The sequence below is a fragment of the Chrysochloris asiatica genome, unplaced genomic scaffold (assembly GCF_000296735.1).
Source record: "Chrysochloris asiatica unplaced genomic scaffold, ChrAsi1.0 scaffold00410, whole genome shotgun sequence".
In the NCBI taxonomy this organism is placed as follows: Eukaryota; Metazoa; Chordata; class Mammalia; order Afrosoricida; family Chrysochloridae; genus Chrysochloris; species Chrysochloris asiatica.
Genome location: NW_006408928.1, coordinates 914,926 through 935,803, shown reverse-complemented (window position 1 = coordinate 935,803; position 20,878 = coordinate 914,926).

Genomic DNA, 20,878 nt, shown 5'->3' with positions numbered 1-20,878 from the left:
TTGTGGGTCTTCTGCCACTAGATCAATAAAGTCACTTGAGGGGATGGGGGAGCCGGCGACCTGATCGCGGGTAGATGCCAAGGGGCCGTCGAAACCCCAATGTCCCTTCTGGTTCCATTTGGGGCAGGGCATGGTGGGAGGTTTGGGATTTGGGCATTCTTTGGCCCAATGTCCACCCTGGTTGCACCAGAAGCAGGGTCGCAGAGGCTGTGCGGGTTCCCCCTTACACGTGGTGGCAAGGTGGCCTGAGCTAATAACAGGTACTTTTTTTTACAGTCCTTGCATCATCTCAGCTATTGTAGGCTTTAAATGCAACAGTGAGAGCCTCTGCTTGAGGGGTTAGGGGACCCCATTCTAGCCTCTAAAGTTATGTCGGGGTAGGTCTGACAGAAAAAGTGCATCATAATTAACCCTTGGCCATCAGCAGAGTCCAGATCTAAATTAGTATATTGCCACAGGATGTCAGTGAGCCTCTGGAGAAACGTGGAAGGATTTTCGTACTTGTCTTGGACAATTTCATTAAGTTTGTCAGAATTAACTGCTTTCATGGCTGCCTTGCACAGCCCATGAAGTATACAATTAATATGCTTATCTCGATTGACAATACCTGCTGAGGTGTTATAGTTCAATCCTGGGTCCCTGTCAGGGATGGCTTCTGCTGGGTGATCATTATTGGTGAGGTGTTCCTTGTCTGCATGAGCACAGGCCTGTTCCAGCACTCGCCTACCCTCCTAAGGGGTTAAAGAGTTAGTTCATGATAAGTTAGTTGGTAAGACTGCCTTAGAAATTGAAACTACTTAATAAAATTTGTAGAATTTGAGGTAAAAGACCCAAGTCTGGATTGAATCAAAGCTAACTCTACCGTTGGAAAAGGGGTATGGACTCAGACCATTCCTTCTGCCCCAGCCATTTCCCACAAGAGTGCTATTATATGACTGGGACTGAGAAAACTCAGGGTCCATTAACCTTTGAGACTTGGAACTAGTACAAAATGGGGTAGGTGCATACAGAGGGGAAGCGGTGGAATAAGAAGAAGAGGATGGTAAAGGGAATTGCGGGGAACCTTGAGAAGGTGAAAGAGGGACCAAAACGGGAAGTGGAGGTGAATTTGGAGCTCTTTGATAGGGAGAGGGGTCATTGGCTGGGTCAAATTGGCTGATGGAGTCAAGAGGATAAGCAATGGAACAAAGAGAAGGTTGAAGGTAGGAAAAGCCCTGGATATATGAGGTCTCTGACCATTTTCCCTGGCACTCACAAAAGTTATGTAGATCTTGGATTAGACCTGATTCCAATGAGCCATTAGGTGGCCAGATATTTTGGTTGTCTAATTTGTATTGAGGCCAAATTTGAGTAAATAGGCGTATAAGACGCTTATGTTAAAGGTCTAAGCAAGCCCTCAAGGTTTGGAGGCAAACACCCTAAGGGGGAGTCTGCTGGTATGGAGGACCCAGAACCCATAGCAATCAGGAATAAGACAGCAAACAGTGCCTGGAACCCAAAACGTCTCTTGAGGTTCAGATAGTGCTCGCACCTCAGACCTGGTCTGAGGTGTGGGGACTCAAGCTCCCAGTGGAGGCATCCCTGCCACAAGGAGGGGGTCTGTAAATGGAGAGTCTGCACCACACTCTGAGGCATCCCTTCAGTGGGCGGAAGTGGAACGGACAAGTCCCTGACTTGTTCTGGCGAATTCCGAACTCACAATGGGAGACACAGAACCTGGCACCTGGTCTGTGTCCCGGATGGAATCTTATGCCCTGGTTGTTGTTGTGAGGTGCCACCAAGTCAGAACTGACTCATAGCGACCCCATGCACAGAAGAACGAAACAATGTTCAATCCTGGGCCAACCTCACTACCAATGCCACTCTTGACTCCATCAATGATGCCACCTGGCCGATCCATCTTACCCAGCATGACATCCTTCACCAGTGACTGTTCCCTCCTCACAATATGTCCAAAGTATGATAGATGAAGCTTAGCCATCCTGGCCTCCAAGGAGCACTCTGGCTGCACTTCTTCCAAGACAGATCTATTGGTTCTTTTGGCAGTCCATGGCACTTTCAGTATTCTCCTCCAACACCACAACTCAATGCATCAATTTTTCTATGATTTTCCTTATTCACTCTCCAGATTTCGCATCAATATGAGGTCATTGAAAATACCATGGCTTGGGTCAGGTGCACCTTAGTCCTCAAGCTGACAGCTATGCTATTCAACACTTTAAAACATTCCTGTGCAGTAGACTTGCCTAAGCAATACGTCGTTTGATCTCTTGACTAAGGCTTCCACGAGTGTTGATAGTTGATCCAAGAATGAAGTCCTTGACAACATAAATCCTTTCTCCATTAATAAGAATGTGGTTTACTGGTTCAATGGTGAGGATTTTTGTTTTCTTGACATTGAGATGTAATCCATACTGAAGGCTGTGCTCTTTGATCTTTATCAGCAAATGCTTCAAGTCCACTTCACTTTCAGCAAGCAAGGCTGTATCATCTGCATATCACAGGTTGTTAACAAGTCTTCCTCCAATCCTGATGCCAGATTTTTCTTCATAGAACCCAGCTTCTTGTATTATTTGCTCACCATACAGTTTGAATAAGTATGGGGAAAGAAGACAACCCTGTAGCACACCTTTCTCAATTTTAAAACATTCCGTGTTCCCATGCTCTGTTCGAACAACTGATTCTTGGTCCAGGTACAGATTTCTCCAAAGTACAATTAAGTGTTCTGGAATACTTATACTTCTCAATGTTGTCCATAGCTTGTCATTATCCACACAATAGAAAGCCTTTGTGTATTCAATAAAGCATAATTAAACATCTTTCTGATATTCTCTGCTTTCAGCCAAGATCCATCGGACATCAGCAATGGTATCTCTCGTTCCACGGCCTCTTCTGAATCCAGCTTGAACCTCTGGAAGTTCTCTGTCAATGTATGATTGTAACCATTTCTGTATTACCTTTTGCAAAACTTTACTCGCTTGAGATATCAAAGAGCTTGTCTGATGATTTCTGCATTCCATTGGGTCACCTCTCTTTGGAATGAGCTCAAATATGGATCTCTTCCAATAAGTCAGCAAGATAGTTGTCTTCCAAATTTCTTGGCAAATATGAGTGAGTGCCTTTTGTGCTGCCTCATTTTCTTGAAAGGTTTCAATTTTTATTCCATCAATTATTAGTGCCTTGTTCTTTGCCAATTCCTTCAATGCACTTTGGACTTCCCACCTGAGTATCATTGGCTCTTGTTCATATGGTACTTCTTGAAATGGTTGAACATTAACCATTTCCTTTTTATACAGTGACTTTGTGTATTCCTTCCATCTTCTCTTTATGCATCAACATAAAACCAAACGGCCACCACTCGTTTGTCTGTTGTGAAGTGGTGAATTGATTTCCTGTAATTCTGAGGGCTCTGCCACCGCTATTTTAAATAACCAGCAGAGTCACCCATGGTGGACAGATTTCAGGTGATCTTCCAGACAAAACCAGACTAGGAAGAGTAACGAACTACTTCTGAATCGCTAGTCACTGAAAACTCTATGAATAGCAGAGAAACATTGTCAGATACAGGACTAGAAGGTGGGAAGGCACTCAGAATGCGACTGGGGAAAAAAAAATGCCTCCTCAAAGAAGAGTTAACCAGGATGATGTGAATAGAGTTAAGCTCAGGGGAGAAAAGTGCACAGAACCTTCATTTGCTGCTGGGCCACAACTCAAAATGAAGAGAAACAGCTGTAAACAATCATTGAAAATCAGAACATGAAATGTATGAAGTATGAATCTGGGAAAATTGGAAGTTGTCAAAAATGAAATGGAATGCATCAACATCGATATCTTAGGCATTAGTGAGCAGAAATGGACTGGTATTGGCCATTTTGAATCTGACAACCACATGGTTTACTACTCAGGTAATGACAAGTTGAAAAGGAATGGTGTTGCATTCATCAACCAAAAGAACATATCCAGATCAATCAAGAGGTACAATGCTGTAAGTGATAGGATAATATCCATGCACCTACAAGGAAGCCCAGTTAATACCACTATTATTCAAATATATGCACCAACCACTAAAGCCAGTGAATATGAAATAGAAGAATTCTGCCACCTTCTTCAATCTGAAATTGATCAAACATGCAATTAAGGTGTATTGTTCATTACTCATGATTGGAATGCAAAAGTAGGGAGCAAAGAGGAAAGACCAGTATTTGGAAAATTTGGACTTGGTGATAGAAATGATGCTGGAGAACGAATGATAGATTTCTGCAAGACAAAAAATACCTTCTTTGGACAGCATAACGTACGACTATACACATGGACCTCACCTGATGGAATACATAGAAATCAAATTGAATACATCTGTGGAAGGAGAAGATGGAAAAGCTCCATATCATCAGTGAAAACAAGGCCAGGGGCAGACTGTAGAACAGACCATGAATTACTCATATGCAAATTCAAACTGAAGCTGAAGAAAATGAAAATAAGTCCATGAGAGCCAAAATATGACCTTGAATTTATCCCACCTGAATTTAGAGATCATCTGAAGAAGAGATTTGATGTATTTCTCAAGCTGGGGTAACTGAAGAAAAAATTAAAGCCTCGACTTTCATTATTTAAAGATTCTCTGGGAAAAATTATGTCCTGATTACCAGCATCCAAATCTCCATACCCAGGGAAGCCACAAGAGGGGACTTACCCTAGCCAGAGGGCTGAAGAATTAACTCCTGTCGGTGATGAGTGATGAGAAGGCGTCAGGGAAGATAATCGAGGGCACTGGGAAGGCATGTTGAAATGAGTGGGTTAGGGCGCTGGGAGAATTAGGGTCCTGGGCCTTCCGATGTTAAATCGGGGGCCTCACCCATCCCACTTCTGACACCAATGAAAGGGGAAAAAAAAAAACCAGCATCGCTTATTAACCATACCACACGCCAGTTGACCCATCTAAAGATTTTATTCGGGGTGAGGAAGAGGAAGGTGACCTCTGCCCAAGAGAGAAGACAGGAGGCAGAAGAAGAGGAAGTCAGCAGGAAGGGAGTGGTCTTATATAGTTCAAAAGGAAGGGAGTGGTCATTAGTGTGGTGATTTACTTCTGGCCTATCTAAGGCCATGTTTCCTTTTAAACTACATGACTTGTAGCTTAGGGCGGGGAAACAGAAACCAAAGTTTACAAAATGAAGTTGAAGGGAAAGGAGAGGGAAGAACCCAGAAGGTACAGCTTAAAAAAGGGAACCTGATTGTGACTGACTTATTATTGTAACACCAACTTCTGGAGGCCTCGGTCTGGGGGTAGTTCTGGAAAGGGGAGTTTGGGCTTTGGAAAGGTGTTTTCTTCACACAAGGAAAGTTAGGATTGTTAGGGAACTTCTCTCTTCTTCTAGCTCCAGCACCAGGTCCAGCATGTGCTTTCCAACCAGCTCAAGGTCCAGCCCCACCTCCAGGACCATCTGTAGGACCACCTCCTGAGGAAGACCTGGACTCACTCCAACTTCTCCATCAGCATTCCCAGAACCTGAGGGAGAGCCTGCTTCTGTTCCACCTGGAAATCTACCTGTAGCACCCCCTCCAGAACTTGCTCTAGAGGCAGATCTGGCCTCAGCACCTACTCCAGCATGAGTCTAGGCTGGGGTCAGCTTCACCTTGACCCTTCATGTAATCGTCAGAGAGGGCACCTCTGTGTTCACATTCAATTATTTTATTATGCTTTATAATGTAGTATAAGTATTATTTTATATTTAATATAACAATCAATAAAGTTTTACATTTTAGTCATTTGAAGGTTCACAAATCAGTGATTTTCAGCATCAAAGTGTCTGGTTGGTTCTTGAACATGCTCACCTCCCACATGAAACTCCATAAGCCTGCAGATCCTTAGGCCCATGCTCTGCTCTCCCCTCCATGTGCCCTGTGAATCACGACTTGGTTTCCTGTGTCTATTGATTTACCTCCTCTGTAGAGTTCATCTATATGGAATCATTTATCTGCTACAGTCCCCGTAGCTCAATGTTTTGGATACTCATCCATGCTGTGCCTTGAGTCAGTTTGACATTCCTTTCTTTCAATGGCTGGATGTTATCTATGAAGGACCACATTGTGTGTAAACATTCATTTGCTGATGAACATTTGGATTGCTTCACTTTTGACTAATGTGGGGGTGTTCTGATTAGATTTCATGCCCCAGGATTGTCTGGAGGACCTGTCTTCATGAGAAATACATGGGTGTGGACAGAGCTGGAAGGCAGGGTGAGGAGACAGCCCATGTATGGTGTCTCATTGTTAGCATTTATGAGGAGGCAGACAAGTGATGGGAGGTGAGGATGTGGAGAAGCCTGGGGACATCCCAGGTGTGGGTCACAAGGAGTTACTGAGGGTGGGGGAGAGCACTGGCATGGTGATGGAGGGTGTGAAGGAGAAGATCAGATCATTCTCAATGAGCATTGATTTACTGTGTTGTAGTCTGTGGATTAATCTCTGTATTTTTGTTTTGTTTTTAAGGCATTATAGAAAATTGAGTGATAGTTTACATGGGAGAACATCAGCATTACGTTCATTCTATCACATTTTATTTCATTGCAATGATTACCATCCCCTTTATGCATCATAATTCACATGCATTTGCTTCCATTCCTTCTTGGTTTTCTTTGCTTTTAAAAAAAAATGTTTACATGGATGCACTCAGGGGTATATAATCATTCAAACAAATTAAGGGTATACCCTGCAAGCCAACCCCACCCCAGCCTTCAGCATTCAGCCCCTCTCTCTCCTTGAGTCTAGAATCACCAGACTCTCCATCTCTCCACTTCATTGTCTTTGCCTCCAACTCTGGCATCACTGCTTCTTTGGAAAGGGACCCATATTCTGCCCTTCTCAAATAAAAACCTGTGATATGCAGATGATACAATATTGCTTACTAAATGTAAACAGGACATTTACTGATGAAGATCAAAGGCTACAGTCTTCGGTATGGATTACATCTCAGTGTAAAGAAAACAAAAATTCTAACCACTGGACCAATAAGCAACATTCTTATCAACAGAGAAAAGATTGAAGTTGTTGAGGACTTCATTCTTCTTGGATCAACTATCAACACTAAGGAAATCAGCAGTCAAGAGATCAAACTACATATTGCATTGGGCAAATCTGCTTCACAAGACATTTTTAAAATGTTGAAGATCAAAGAAGTCAGCTTGAGGACTAAGGTGCACCTGACCCAAGCCAAGGTGTTTTCAATAACCTCCTATGTATAAAACACTGGACAGTACATAAGGAAGACAGTAGATGCCTTTGAGTTATGATTTTGGAAGAGAATATTGAAAGTGCGATGGGCTGCCAAAAGAACCAATAGATGCGTTCTGGAAGAAGTTCAGCCAGAGTGCTCCTTGGAGGTCAAGATTGCCAAACTTTGTCTCTCATACTTTGGGCATATTGTCAGGAGGAACCAGTTGCTGAACAAGGATATCATGTTTGGCAAGGTAGAGAGTCAGAGAAAATGAGGCCGATCCCCAACAAGATACATTGGCCAAGTGGCAGCAATGATGGATTTAAGTGTGGCAACAGTAGTGAGCGTGCCCCAGGATCAGGCAGTGTTTCATTCTGCTGTGCATAAAGTAGTTATGAGTTGGTACCGACTTGATGGCACCTAACACAAACAACAAAGCGCCGGTCGGTCTTCAATAATAATGAAAGTCTATATATGAAGTCCTCAGTAATCTTCAATCACAGTTGTTATGTTCTGACTCTTTATAAAAGAGATTAAGAGATGGTAGAGCATTCCCAATTCTTTGGAGATTCTTCTGAGTTTCCTTTCTTCCAAAAGCCTTCTTTATGGCCTGGTAAAACTTCCACATGTGCTAGATGCTTCCAGAAGAGATGCCCACTATATTTGCACATGATGATGGTGAAAGTTTTTATTCTTGTCGACTCTGTGTACATCTCAGGACATGAATTAAAGTGACAACTGATGTTTTGCTCTGATACTTCTTGGAATGTTACTAATGGATGTCTCCTTACTCATAATAAATCACCCAGCTCACCACCAAACCGTCGTGAATGGACTTCATGTTGATTTGGCAGTTTGCTGGGCTCTAAAGGAACGGAGTTTGAATGTATGTAGCATGTCTCACCAACTTTAACCTTCAAATTGCATCTTTTATCCAGGCAACCCTTGGGTGATAAACATCAATTTATGGACATCCTGTATTTACAAACCAACTCTAGTGAAGCCTGCTATATTAGAAATAGGGGTGCATACAGTAGTGTGTAATGAAATGTACATCCAAATATTATCACTATTATTATTACTGTATTGTTACACTTAAAATTTGAATTTCAGTATATCTAGAAGCCCTTCTTCAATATTTTTCATGCAGTGGAAGATACACATGAAGAGAAGTATCTGACTAACTGACATTAGGTAAGAGACACTGTACCTAACTGTTGTAAATCATGTAAAAACTGACTTACATGAAGATATAGGTAAATAACTCATTTGTAATACTGTAACTACCTGTATATCGTAATTTAAGGCAGGGTAGGAGTCATCGTATGGTGCTGTAGGATAAGCACATAACTGCAGGGGAATTTAAACCACAACATCAGCTGTTCAAACACTCCAGTCGCTCCTTGGAAACTCTATACTGGGTTGTTATGACTCCAATACAACTCAATGGCACAACAACAAAAATCAGTGTACTAAAAACAATACATTATAATGTTTTTAAATTATTCTACAATTCAGTGTTACAAAATCAATTGTATAACATTGGAAGTTGATCTGTCTTAATTTTAGGACTAAATGGTTGTGCATTATTTAAGCATTCTGCTGATAACTAAAAGGTCAGCAGTTCAAACTCATCAGTGTCTCGCTGGTGGGAGAACAATGTTTCGGTCAACTTCCACAATGGTTCCTGCCTAGAAAACCCTGTGAAGCAGTCCTTCTTTGTCATACAGGGTTGCTAAGAAGAAGGATCAATTTGACGGAAACAGGTTTGCTTTTTTTTATATGGGGAAACTAATTTTGGAATCCTGATCTGGTACTCTAGGATCATCATTGAAATGCTAACTCCAATGTCAATTGTTCCAATCTAACTCCGTGAAAACCTATCAGAATCAGAATCGACTCAGCACAACATAGCAAAAAATAATTTTGGTAAAATAAATAAACTCCTTTTTTTTCAAAGAAAATGTGAAGTGCTACTCATTAACCCTGCTTATTGTAATCTTTTTCTGACCAAAAGCAGGATTTAAGCTGTACCACCAAAATTACATATATGTGTTTCCTTAATCTGTTTTCTTTTTTTATAGTTTGCATATCTCAAGAAGCCCTGGTATCTCAGTGCTTAAGCACTCATCTGCTAACTTAAAGGCTGGCTGCTGATACCTACGCACTGGTTCCACCAGAGAAAAACTAGGCCATCTTCTCCCATGACAGCCTAGGAAACACTAGGGAAGTTCTGCTCTGTCACATGGGGTCTCTATTTGTAGGAATCAACTCGATGGCAATGGGTTTTTGTTGTTGTTGTTGTTGTTTGTTTGTTTGTTTGGTTTAAGATTTGACTCACTTCCAAAAGAGCTATCCATGTAGGGGCCCTCCTCAGAAGTGGTCAAATTCAGTTTTATGATTATTTATCAAATAAATGCTACAAGAAAGCTGCACCAAAGTTGGAAAGAAGAATAAACCAACTATTGACTCTGAATTTTAAACATTTATACTACCACTTCGGAAAACATTGTTTCTAGAAAAGGCTAACCACTAGACTGCTAAACCCAACATCTGTGGGTCAAACCCATCAGCCACTCGTTGGGAGAAAGATAAGGCAATCAACTTCTGTAAAGGCGGACGGCCTCAGAAACTTGATGGGAACAGTTTAGCTTTGTCCTGTAGATCCGCTAAGAGTCAGAATCTACTCAGCAGCATAGGGTTTGGATAAGTCCAGTTTGTAAACCTCGTAACACAATGATTATGTGATTAACTGCTAACTGAAACGTTGGTGGTTTGAACCCACCCAGCAGCACTGCTGTACCAAGATGAAGCAATGGGCTTCTGTAGAGATGACAACATAGTAAGCACTATGGGGCAGTTCTCTAACACATCAAGGGGCTCTGTTAAGTCAGAGATGACTGAAGGTTAATTGCTTGATGTGTTCAAAACTTGCTGTCTGTTGTGAAGTGTTTAGTCTTCCTTTACTGGGGTTCTCTGTTCCACCTTCCATCTGGTTCCCTACACATATTCAGGCTTGAGTGTTTCCCCTTCATTCTGTATCCACTCTTGCTGTCTTGATTGCCTTCAGTTAAATTGTCTGTTTTGTTCCAGGAAGAATTCAGATTTTTATTTCTTAGTAATATTTTCCTTTGTTATTTTTGAATAGTGCCATTGAACCCGTTCTGTCTTATTGAGAAACTGTATGGTGTTTCTGAGGAGCTGCTGGTGGGTTTGAACCTCTGACCTTGTGGTTAGCAGTCCAGTGCTATTCCTACAATGCTATACAAGGACCTTTTATTTTGCTTGGTGTTCTGAAATGTCGTTGAGTCAATTCTGACTCATATAGACCTTATATAGGGTTTCCAAGGAATGACTAGTGAGTTTGAACTGCCAACATTGTGCTTCATATTACCTCATGGTGCAGTACTTATTCTACAGTGCCACATCAGAACTTCCCTTCCTTTGCTTAACTGGGTGCATGTTTGTTATTACCATTTTCCTCTTGATGTCCTAGCTCACATAACAGAGCCTCTCCATTAACTGGGGTCAGTACACACACACATACACACACAAGCAAGGAGTCCTGGAAATTCAATGGATAAGTGCTTAGGTGCTAACAAGTGTGGCTGTCTGAAAGACTTGGAAACCCTCTGGGACAGTTCTACTCTGTCCTAGAGGCTGGGCAATAGTCAGAATTGACTCCACAGTAGCTTGATTGGTTGTTTTAATGATTGTTGTTATGTGACACAAAGTTGGCACAGACTCATAGCAACCCTATATACAACCAAACAAAACACTACCTGTTATACTTGAGCCCATGGTTTCTGCAACTGTGCCAATCCATCTCGTTGGGAGTCATCCTTGTTTTTTTGGACTCTCCACTTTACCAAGCCTAGTGTCCATCTCCAGGAACTGGTCCCTCCTGATAATTTTTCTGAAGTATGAGGCCAAGTCTGGTCATCCTAGTTACTAAGGAACATTCTGGCTGGACTTCTTCCAACAGAGATATGTTTGTTCTTCTGGCAGTATGCATGGTACTTGCAGTATTCTTCTCCAACAATATAACTCAAATGCACCAAGACTTCTATGGTCTTCCTTACACAATATCCAACTTTCAAATACATATGAGGCTGTTGAAAATACTATGACATGTGTCAGGCACACCTTAGTCTTCAAATCGATATCTTTGCTATTGAACATTTTAAATATATCAAATAGGTACATGAGGGTTCTTCAAAATGGTTATGGAAAATTACTTTCCTTTCCATTTTTCATGAATTTTTCATACCCTACCTATATTTTTACTGTGTTTTCTGTGAAAGTGGACACAGCAAATTAGCTTTCCACTCCAATTCTACATAAATGGCTCAGTGACATTGGTTGTTGTCATAGCTGTCTAGTGTTGTCAATAGAAACACCACCAGTAGATGGATTTAACAAGTTTATTTCTTCACAGTTGAAAGACTAGAAGTCCAAATTCAGGATTCTGGCTTTAGGGAAGGGATTTTCCCTCTCTTGGATTTGGGGAAAGGGCTTTGTGTGCTAGGTGACTTTCATGGTGCATGGTATCTAACTCAGCTTGCCTGGTTGCTCATTTATTTCTGGTGTGGTGTCGTAGGTAAGCAAAAGAGCACAAGGTCGAGAGTTCAAACACACCAGCTGCTCCTCAGAAAGCTTATACAAGGTTCCTTTAGTCAGCACTGAATTGACATCACTTAAGAACAACAGCATATCACAAAAGGTATTTACTCCCACAGAATGGGTAAATCTTTTGCAATGACATAGCAGACAAAGGACTTATTTCCAAGATATATAGGAAACTACAACACCTCTAGAAGTAAAGATAAATAGCCCAATTAAATAATGGCACTGGACATGAACAGACACTTCACCAAAGAAGATATCAGGCAGCCAACAAACATAAAGAAATGGTCACTATCATTAGCCTTTTGTTGTTGTTGTTACATGCCATCGAGTTGGTACAGACTCATAGAGACCTTATGCACAGCAGAATGAAACACTGTCTGATCCTGGGCCAAAATCACTATTGTTGCCACACTTGAGTCCATTTATGCTGCCACTTTGTCATTCCATCTCAATGGGGCCTTCCTATTTTTCACTGTCCCTCCACCCTATCAAACATGATATCCTTTTCCACTGACTGGTCCCTCCTGACAATATGTCCAAAGAATGAGAGATGAAGTTTGGCCATCCTGGCTTGAAGGCCAAGATAGCCAAACTTCATCTCTAATAATTGGGACATATTGCCAGGAGGAACCAGTCGCTAGAGAAAGATATCATGTTTGGTAAGGTGGAGGGTCAGAGAAAAAGAGGAAAACCTCCAACGATATGGATTGACAAAGTGGCAGCATTGATGAACTCAAGTGTGGCAAGAGTAGTGAGGTTGGCACACAATCGGACAGTGTTTTGGTCTGTTGTGCATAGGGTCGCTATGAGTTGGTGCCGATTCTATGGCACCTAAGAATAGCAACAAGACAGGTCTTGTGAAAGATAGGGTAAAGACTCTCATGATACCATAGTAAGTAGTTGTTATTGTGTCTAATTGCAGTTGTTGCAAGTGTAAAGGTAGAAGCTTTGTAGCAAAAAAGGATGAATTGTTGATCTTACAGTCCTGGGGACCCAGGGACCATTAAGGTTGAAGAGTGGGAGCAGAGTGTCAGACCCTACCCAGAGAAGTAGTGACGCCATAGAAGGAGGCAGAGATTCATGCAGAAACAGAGCAGCTGAGAACTTAATCTCAAGGAGGGAGAGGGGTGTCTGGCGTCAGCAGTGGGGAGAAAATTTCAGGGTGTGAACTTTGGCTGTTTGAATGATTGTATTTTACCGAGTGTCTTGGTGTGCATCACAAACAAACAAACAAACAACAACGGCAACAAAAATCGAAGGACTAGAAGCAAATACTGTAGAACAATGAAGTATGCAGGGGAGTGTAGCCATTGCAATGGAATGAATACAATAGGGTGAGTGTAAAGCTGATGTTCCCCCATATAAAATATCTTTCAATTCACAATAAAAACATAAAAAAAAAGAAAAAAGAAAAAAGATTTTGATTAAGACACACCATAGAGAATGATTTGCTTGGTCTCAGATCTCAGTACGATAGTCTTGGTAGACATCATGGTTAATTGGCATAAAATGTAGTACACAAAGACAATGTTCTACATCCTACTTTGATAAGTAGCAACTGAAGTCTTAAAAACTCATGAATGACCATGTAAGGTACAACTACTGGTTGTTGTTTTTTATGGAAGAAAGAAAAATGAAGACTCTTGAAAACCTTTAGTCCATTGGATTAATAGACTATGTGAACACATGTTTCCACACCTCAGAACAGAACTAGATGGTGCCCAACTATCACTACCAACTGTTTGGAAAGAGGTCACATTTGAAGTTCCTGTTTAGATTGGGAGGAAACTCAAACTAAATGAATAAGACCAGGCTTTCAATCACATAGAGACTATGACCATGGGTCACTTTTGGGTCTGGAATTGTACTAATACCTGTGGCTCAGTTGTCAGCCAAGTAATAGTTCTATAAGGGGGACAACAATGCTAGCGAGGTAGGCACATTAGAGAATGCTCAACCATTTGAGATCAAAAGGGCAGCATTTACTTAAGTACACAATTGAAAAAGGTGGGTAAAGAAGTAGGAATGGAAATAGGAAACCCAGAGAGGAAGAAACAAGGGATGTTACATTGCATGGGTTGCAGTGGAGATGAAACAAAATGCATGATTTACTGAATGTAAAACTGATGATATGCTCTGTAAATTTCATGCAATTCATAACAAAAATTAAAAAATAAAATAAAACAAAATCCCAACCTACACTGCTACTGTCTCCTTAACATGAATCTCTGTACAGGAACAACAGGAGCCATTCTGCTTCTGAAACATTTACTTCCTCTGGCATCATCGAGGACAGCTCTGCTCTTTCCTATAGGGTCACAATAAGTTAGAAATGACTAAAAGTCAATGGTTTATTATTTTACTTTATGGATGTATATTTGGGATTTTGACATTGTTCTGTGACTTCTTGATTTGGGTCTTAACTTTTAATTAGATTATGTGATCTAACTTAATTGAAACACTTAATGGTGAATTCTGTTACTCAATCGCAATGCCTGCTTTTCTTTTTTGTTTTGTTTTTGCAAGTGTCAAAAATTGGCTTGGCATCATATGATCACTTTGTTTTTGTTTTCAGGGGCCATCGAGTCGGAACAGACTCATAGTAACCCCATGCACAGCACAACGAAACAATGTCCGATCCTGGGCCAATCTCACTACCTCTGCCACACTTGAGTCCATCAATGATGCCACCTGTCCAATCCATCTCATTGCAGGTCTTCCTCTTTTTCTCTGACCCTCCACCTTACCCAGCATGACATCCTTCTCCAGTGACTGTTTCCTCCAGACAATATGTCCAAAGTATGAGAGATAAAGTTTAGCCATCTTGGCCTCCAAGGAACACTCTGGCTGCACCTCTTCAAAAACAGATCTATTGGTTCTTTTGGAAGTCCATGGCACTTTTAGTATTCTCCTCCAACACCACAACTCAAAGACATCAATTCTTCTACGATTTTCCTTATTCACTGTCCAGCTTTCGCATCCATATAAGGTTATTGAAAATATCATGGATTGGGTCAGGCGCACCTTAGTCCTCAAACTAACATCTCTGCTCTTCAATACTTTAAAAAGTTCCTGTGCAACATATTTGCCCAATGCAATACGTCGTTTGATCTCTTGACTGCTGCTTCCTCGAGTGTTGATAGTTGATCCAAGAAGAATGAAGTCCTTGACAACTTCAATCTTTTCTTCCTTGATAAGAATGTTGTTTATTGGTCCAGTGGTGAGGATTTTTGTTTTCTTGACATTGAGATGCAATCCATACCGAAGGCTGTGCTCTTTGATTTTCATAAGTAAATGTTTCAAGTCCTCTTCACTTTCAGCAAGCAAAGTTGTATCATCGGCATACTGCAGGTTGTTAATGAGTCTTCCTCCAATTCTGATGCCACGTTTTACTTCATAGAACCCAGCTTCTCGTATTATTTACTCAGCTGTTCCAGGAGCCGCCATCTTGGGAGAGCATATCTTGATTGTACCAGGATCGATAGGATCAGGAGAGAACATCTTGATTGTATCTTGATTATAACAGGATTGTATCAAGATTGACATTGAAATTTAAAGAGACAGTGATCACTTTAAGCAATGGCATATAACACATGTGTTGCCACATGGCTGGCAGTTGTTAATTTGCAGAGTCCTCATGGAGAGCCATCATCTGTTTCTTTGACTTGCTACAAAGGCAAAACCTTCCTTTCTCAGAGCTCGTTGCCCATTGAAAACCACATCACAGGAATTTAATTAGATAATTAAGAGTTTAAAATAATGTTGAAACAGCTTAACAGCAAAACGACAAACAGCCCAATTAAAGCAATAGACAAAGTACTTGAATAGATAGCTCACAAAAGAAGTAACACCAATGATCACTGAGCACTTATAAATATGGTTAATGTCTCCAGTAACTTGTGAAATGTACATCAAAACTGAAATTGACTAAACACATCCACTGAGATGTTTATGATTTGTAAAATAAATACATAGGGAATGCAAAGGGTATGGCTGTGGTAGGAAAGAGTTTGATGGTTTCTCAAAAACTCAATGTGGAATAACCATGTAACCCATCAATCTCACTATTATATATATAAAACCCAAAATATTGAAAACAAAAATGCAAACAGACTTGTACATGAATGGTTTCTGCAGCACTATTTACAACACCCAAATGGTTGAAACAGCCTACAAATAACCATCAACAGATGAATGAAGAAACTTATTGCAGCAGAGACATACAATGGGATATAAATCTAAATGGAAATAACATATTTTACATGCATGAACCATGAAAACATTATTCTAAATGTCAGCCCAAATTGGATAAGCATCATATGAAATATCTATGATAGACAAATGTGTAGAGACAAGTTTATCAGTGGTTACCAGAGGTGGGAGAGATAGTGAGAGGAGACTCATTGTTTAGTGAACAATGAGGTTCCACTAAGGATGATGGAAAAATTGAGAAATGGATACTCGTGGTGATTGGCCAACATTATGAGTGCGATAAATGTCAGTGAATTTTACCTGGAAAAATTGCTGGGATGGAAATTAATTTGTTACATATATAATCATATTTCTACCATTTGTTAGTCAGTTTCTCCTGTGATTACTTATGTGTTATAGCAATGTTGGAAGCTATGCCACTAGTATTTTAAATACCAGCATGGTCACCCATGGTGGACAGATTTCAGCTGAGCTTCCAGACAAAACCAGACTAGGAAGGAGACACAGACCACTTCTGAATAATTGGCCACTGAAAACCTAATGACTAGCAGCAGAGCACTGACTGACCGTGCTAGAAAAAGAGCCATCCTCTGCTTGGGAGACACTAAAAATATCATCTGCCTCCTTCAAGTAGAGTTGATTTTTATGGCATGGATGGAACAAACATTTGGGAACTTCGTCTGTTGATGGGACATGAAAAAAAAAAAAAAAAAAGAAGAAGAAGAAGAAGAACACCTACTGACATCTATTAATAATCATAACATGGAACGTAAAAAATATGAATCTAGGAAAATTGGTATTGGCTATTTTGGATCTGACAATCATGTGACTTATTATGCTGAGGAAAATAAATTAAAGAGGAGTGGCATTATATTAATTTTCAAAAAGAACATCTTAAGATCGATCTTGAAGGACAATAGTGTCTATGATAAGGTAATATCCATAACCCTATAAAAGTCCTGTTATGGTGTTGTAGGATAAGCACTGGGTCTCAATTTCGGAGGTTCAAACTCATTAGATGCTACTAGGAAACCCTAAACAGGATTGTTATATGTTGAAACTGGCTCAAAAGCACTTAACAACAACCATAATTAGGAAGATTAGTTAATACCACTATTATTCCATTTATGCACCAACCACTAAAACCAGTGATGATGAAATTGAAAAATTCTGCAATCTTCTTTATTCTGAAATTGACCAATTATGCTTACAAGATATGTTGATAATTACTGGTAATTAAAATGTGAATGTTAGACGCAAAGAGGAAGGGTCCGTAATTGATACTTGGTGATACAAATGTGCTTGAGCTCATGTGACAGAATTTTGTAAGACCAACGACCTATTCCCTGTAAATACCTTACTTGCAACAACATAAATGGCAACTATATACATGGACCTCATCAGATGGAAGAACTAGGAATCAAATTGACTAACTATGTCTGTGGGAAGAGATGATGAAGAAGGTCTATATCATCAACCAAAACAAGGCCAGGAGCAGACTAAGGAGAAGACCAAGTACACATCTGCAAGATGAGGCTAAAGCTGAATAAAATGAATATTCCCACCTGAATTTAGAGATCATCTCAAGAACAGATTTAATGTGTTACACACTAATGACCCAAGTCCAGAAGAGTTGTTAGATGAAATGTAGAACATCATACACAAAGAAAGGAAAGTACATTAAAAAGTCAGGAAAGAAAGAAAAAACAAAAACTGATGTCATAAGAGACTGTCTTCCTGTACTGGCCTTTGAAAATGTGTTTGGCTCTTTCACTCCATCATTTCTTCCAGTTATTTTAGCTTCCCTATGTTGAAGAGCACATTTCAAAGACAAGTATTAGAGTAAAATGTACAAAAACCAGGAAAACTTGTAGAGAAGAACACACTTAGCAGTTCTTAAGCTGAAAGACCTGAAGGAAAAATCCAGGTCTTGGAATTAGGGATTCTATGGGCAAAATATTGAATGATTAAGGAAGCATCAAAAGAAGATGGAAGGAGAAAAAAACAAGATGGTGGATCGGATAGAAGTGCAGTGACGAGCTCTACCAGGAACAACACAGAATAAAGGACCAAGAAGGCTCAGGGGATGGTCCCAGAACTCTGATCCATATATAAAGGAATATTTAGAAGGTTGGAAGAGTTACAGCTGGGGAGTTTGTGGCAGAAGCAAGAAATCCATTGCTTCCTGGTTCAGGACACTCAGCTGCTCCAGAAACTGCCATTTTTTTGTGGGGCCAAGCAGGGAAAGGATCAGAGCAGCCACAGAGACGTGACAGAGCCACAGAGATAGAGGTGTAGACAGTCTTTTTTTTTGTTTTGTTATTTTTTTCATTGGTCCCTTTTTGTCTGCATACCTCCATTGTGGTAACTATAGGGGTGCCTGAGCTAGTGGACACCCCAGCCCCACCCTCGGAGGGTTCTACTATGCATGTGCATAGATCTCCTCGAAATTTAAAGAGGCAGTTCCCACTTAAAACCAAAGGGCCGACAGATACTCAGCCCAAGAGCAGACTTTTTCTTGTTTGTTTTTGTTCTTTTTTTTTTTTTTTTTTTTTTTTAACATGGGAAAGAGAAGGACAGGGCTTTTGGGAGGGAAAGAGAGCTTATATTAGGCTACAGAATTTTTTTTTTTCATTAATTTTTTTTTCCTTTTTCTTTTCTTTTTTTTCTGTCTTCCTTCTTTTTCTTCTCTTTCTCCTCTCTCATTTCTGTGAATAAAGACTGCAGAATCAGTCTTGTTTTTGTTGTTGCTGTTTTTTAGCCTTTTTTTTCTCTCATATTTTTTACTGTTATATGCTCCCCTCTCTGCCTGTGGAGGACTCTTTGTATCCCTATATTGAAAAAGAGTCAGTGACTGCTACCATACAGCTAACCTACAATCACACCCTATAAAACACCAAAAGCCAGGCAAGAACCAATACCAACTGCCATATAGCAGGGAAACAGACAACGACTGTGAAAGTTACTCTGAGTTAAACTATAAGAAGAGTAAAAAGGGAAGCGCACATCCTGATCACATCTTACTGGAAGCAATCAAAAAGCATACAAAGCAATCAAAAAGCATACTCAATTAAGTATTAAGGCCACAGATAAACACTAAACATGTCCAAGAAGCAAAAGCAGATTACCATATCAGCACATGTCCAGAAATAAGATAAAGTGTCTGAGACAAATGACCTAGAAGTAGACCTGGACTCCATTCTGGAAGGAGGGCAGGCCTTGGAAATGCCTGAGATGGAATTCAGAAAAATGATCATATAATGTTTCAAAACACTTTACAATGGAGTTGAGAAATATAAGGAAGAAGCCAGGAAAGTGCAACAGAAACAATCAAATAAGATAGATACAGCATTGGAAACAATTCAAAACCTACAGAAAGAGGTCCAAATGATCAATAACAAAATATAAGAAATAGAGAACACTCTGAAAGGGCAGAGGAGTAAAATAGATGAGATGGAAGGCAGAACCAGTGAGCTGAAAGACAAATCTCTCAATATCGATAAGATAGAAGAACAAACACAAAAAAGGATAAAAAATTCTGAAGATGGCCTAAGATTCATGTTGGACAACATGAGGACCAACTTAAGGATTATTGGCATTCCTGAACAAGAAGAATCCCACAAGTCAACAGAGGAAATAGTTGAAGAACTGCTGGAAGAAACTTTCTCTAACATCCTGAAAAGTGAAAAGATAAACATTCAAGAAGTTCAATGAACCCCAGGAAGGATAGATCCCAAAAGAAAATCACCAAGACATATCATAGTCAAACTCTCCAAAATAAAAGATAAGGAGACACTTCTGAAAGCAGCCAGGGAAAAAAGAAGTGTCACATGAAAGGCAAGCAAGTCAGTTTAAGCTCAGATCTCTTAGCAGAAACCATGCAAGCAAGAAGGCAATGGGGAGATATTTATAAAACCCTGAAAGACAAAAATTGCCAACCAAGAATCCTTTATCCAGCAAAACTATCAATCAAATATGACAGTGTAATCAAACATTTCAAGATAAACAGAAGCTAAGGGATTTTTCCAAAGCCAACCCTATGCTACAAAACATCCTAAAGGGTGTTCTGTGGACTGAGAAACAACAAGAACAGACAACAGAGATTAACATATGTGGCAGTATCTTCCTGAATTAAGTCAACAGAAGCAAGAGCTGAGAACACAACAAAATTATAAGAACAAACTCAGAGAATCTGGGAGTTCAGTCTATGATCAAAACAAGTACAATGTAAAAGAAAGTAAACATGTATGAACAGAGATCCAGATAGCGAGAAGGTCAGGTTGATTACAGGATAAAATAAACTGAGTAAATGCCGGCAAAAGTTAATGGCCTATAATGAAACCTCAAAGAAACTTAACACGTCACAACATACAAAGAGAATGAAAATCGAAGAACATGGAAACATTAAAACTATGAGGAAACTCAAAAGAAAGAACACAAAAATAATTTACTCACCAAGGAAGACACACAGAACAAAGAAGCAGCAAAACCACACACACACAAAAATCATAATGGCAGCAATTAATCAATACCTATCAATAATTACACTGAATGTAAATGGATTAAATGCACCTGTTAAGAGACAGAGGGTGGCAGAATGGATAAGAAAACATCATCCTTCAATATGCTGCCTGCAAGACACACATCTCACACACAGACAAAAGCAGATTAAAAGTCAAAGGATGGGAAAAAAATATACCAATCCAATTGCAATAAAAAGCGAACAGGAGCGGCAGTACTAATCTCTGATAAAATAAACTTTGAGCAAAAAACAGTATAACAGGTAAAGATGAACATTATCTCACAATTAAAGGGATAATTGAACAA